This window comes from Gossypium hirsutum, chromosome D01 (genome assembly GCF_007990345.1).
Source record: "Gossypium hirsutum isolate 1008001.06 chromosome D01, Gossypium_hirsutum_v2.1, whole genome shotgun sequence".
Classification (NCBI taxonomy): Eukaryota; Viridiplantae; Streptophyta; class Magnoliopsida; order Malvales; family Malvaceae; genus Gossypium; species Gossypium hirsutum.
Window position 1 is genome coordinate 50151987 of NC_053437.1, and position 3466 is coordinate 50155452.

Sequence of the window (3466 nt, forward strand, 5' to 3'; positions counted from 1 at the left end):
ATCATATTGAAGTCACGTGGTGAGTTCACCTTTTTACAATCAATTAATGTTTTATCGGTTGCCAGGAAAAGTTTTCCTAGGATGACTGGTACTTTTTTATCTGCTTCAAAATCTAAGATATTAAAGTCAGTTGGAAATATAAATTTATCAACATGTACTGGTACATCTTTGATCTTCCTTTCACGATGTGCTAATGATCGGTCTGCCAGTTCAAGTGTAATCGTTATTGGTCTGACTTCACCAATTCCCAATCTTATAAATATAGAATGGGCCTAAAGTTTATACTTGCTCCTAAATCACATAAAGTCATTCCATAGTTTGAATCTCTAATATTACAAAGTGTGATAAGAACTCCTTGGATCTTTCATATTTGAGGGTAGCTTGTTTTGTAAAAATGCGCTACACAACTTTGTCAATGCCACAGTCTCAAATTCCCTAAATCTTTTCTTTTTGGAGAGGATATCCTTTATGAATTTGACATAATTGGGCATTTGCTCCAAAGCTTCCACCAATGGGATATTGATTTGACGTTGTTTAAGTACGTCCAATAACTTCTTAATTGAACCTCTTGCTTCTATTGCTAGAGTCGTTAAGGATAAGGAGTTGATGGAATCTTATCTTTAACCGAACAACTCTCTTGTGGTAATGCTTCGACATTTCTCACAGATGTTGAACTTTTAAGACTAACTTGTTGCAGAAATATTAGGAGTCGCAAAATTTGATATCTGTAAAATAGGAATTTCAACATTTGGTTGATCTTCCTCTTCATTCTGAGCAACAAAAAGCTCGTCTTCAGCCTCAAAAACTATGGGTTCCAACATTCTTTCACTCCTCAAGGTGATGGCTTTACAATGCTATTTGCTTGCACTTCTTAGATTTTCAGTGGCATTTGACAGAGTATCTTGAGGTTTACTTCGAAGCTCGTTGGCCAGCTGACCCATCAAGTTCTCCAAATTTTCAAAGTTGCATCACTCTTTGGCGTATATACTTTCAATAAGTTCTCCAGATTGTTGGAAGATTTAGCTTGCAGAGGTTCTTAAAGTTGTTGAGAAAATTTTGGTGGTTGATTTGGTTAAGATTGCATATAAGGGTTGCTAAGACAAGCCCCTTGATTACTGCATGAGAAATTTGAATGATTTTACCATAAAGGATTGTAGAAATTTGATTGCAGTCCTAGGCCATTCCTGCTTTAATTTTGGTTTCCCATGTAGTAGATGGATTCTGGTTTTGATGGGCCTTTTTCAAACATATGATTGTTTCCACAGTACACAAATGAAATGTTCTGAAATTGACTTGGCTACTGATATGTCAGATTACCATTGAAACCATTAGTAGTAAAGTTCTTAAGCATGGAAGACATAGAAGATACTTAGGCTGCCAATGAAGAAAGTGAATCAACTTCGTGTACTCCTGCCACTCTTTTTCCTATGGCTGCTCGAGTAGTCGACCACTGATAATTATTGCTAGAAATCTTTTCAAGAATTTTGTAAGCTTCATTGGAGGACTTAGAAAGAAGAGCTCTCATTGTAAAAAGTCTCCAATTGAACGCAATATGGAATCCCATGGTGAGGGTATTTCAAATAATTCATTGAATCACTCTCATACATCATATAAAGATTCATCATCAAGTTGTTGGAATGTAATGATCTCAATCTGAAGCTTGGCATTCTTACTAGATGGGAAGTACTTCATCATGAATCGTTCAACCAATTCTTGCCATGTGGATATAGAGTTAGGAGATAAGGAATTCAACCAGGCTCGTGTTATATCTTTCAATATGTATGGGAATAACTTCAATCTCAAATCATCTTTGATCACTCAAGCCAATTTGAAAGAGTCGTTTACTTTGATGAATAAGTAGAGATGAAGGTGTGGACTTTCAGTAGGCATCCCACTAAATTGCCCCATCGTTTGAAGCATTCAGAACATCGCTGGCTTTAATTTGAACTACGAGCTTCAATTCTGGGTCTCACAATTCCCGAATTGAGTTTATTGAAAAGAGGCACAACATATTGGTGTATGGCAGGGTCTTTTTCATCAATAATAATGACCGGATTTTGAACATTAGTAGTTCCATCTCTTTGATAGTGTTGTGCAGGATTCATTTCTTCAGCTTGTCTTTGGGCTACTCATTCCTTTCTTCTCTATCTTAAGGTGCGTTCAATTTCAGGATCAAATCGATAATTCGGTCTATATTCATGAACATCTAAAAATATCAAAAAAATAACTAAGTAAAGATTACCAGAAAAAATAAAACAAATTCCAAAAATAATTAACTTCACAAATAATGACTAAACAATCCCCGACAACTGCACCGATAACTTGTCGCGAGATTATCTAATGATGCGCAAGTGTACACAATCATCAACAAGTAATAAAGTAGTGAGTAAAGAGTATCGTCTCCATAGGGACTGTATATGTGAAGCAAATATTGTGAAATTATCAATTGGCAAGATGGTGATAAAAATAATTAAGAGTGAACTGAGTTAACTAATTAGCCTAAATAAAATTACTAAGTATGCAAAGCAAATAAAAGTGTTAACACAGAATAATAAGCAACAAATCACAAGATTTAATTACTATGACATGAATGAGCTAGAATGATTACCTTTCATTAACTTAGAATTATTAAAAATAACGCTTAATGAATGTTACAATGAACCCGTGGTAGTTTTGGCGATTTACTAACCCAAAAGTTATAAGTTATGAACTCCTACTTTCAACATCTTAGTTTCTTTAGCATATTTCTATGTTCAATTAACTTCAAAGTTTAATATGCAGGCATCATACTCAGGGTTTATGCAAGGTAAAAATATTTCTAAATACATTTACTAAATCAATCATTAAGAAATCAATCATGCACCAATCAAATAGTATGTCAACTAATTACCATATTGTTAAGATTAATAAATTACTTCATATGCTTCACAATATTAATTATGCGTGAGTAAGAATGTTCATGATATTATTTGAATGAATAAACAAGAAATGCACAGAACAAAATTAGTAGAGTATTAATAACATAAGCTAAGGAATTGTGATCATTCTAGTATCAACAAAATTAATTCATCAACATTAAATTGAAAGCAAAAGAATAAGTTATAATCATGTTTTTCAACACTAAACAAAATAAAAGATTAAAGGAATGGAAACTGTAACCGATTTCAGGAAATTTTCGTAGAACTACTCGCATTACTCCTCCCTCTTTTCTCCTTTGCTCCTACGCACAAATACTCTTAAGTACTTCATGACAAATCATGAATGAATGATTGATCCCAAATGCTTGCCCTTATTTATACTTGTTAAGCCCCTTTGTTCTTTACTATTTTAGCTTGTGACTACCTTCGGACGTACTAACGTCTAGAGTTTGAATATTGTAACCAAAATATAAGTTTTTCACGGTTTTCATAGGTATACGAGCCTGGTTGTAATATAGTTTTACAATGAAGTATGGAAGCACTCTAAG

At 33.8% G+C, this 3466-nt stretch overlaps 1 non-coding gene across 1 annotated transcript; it reads left to right on the top strand.

Annotated features, from left to right (window-relative positions):
- Positions 1 to 1557: 1557 nt before the first annotated feature.
- LOC121214151 (small nucleolar RNA R71) lies at positions 1558 to 1661 on the top strand. The gene has a single exon (XR_005909738.1). It is a non-coding gene; the product is annotated as a small nucleolar RNA R71 (small nucleolar RNA).
- Positions 1662 to 3466: the final 1805 nt, after the last annotated feature.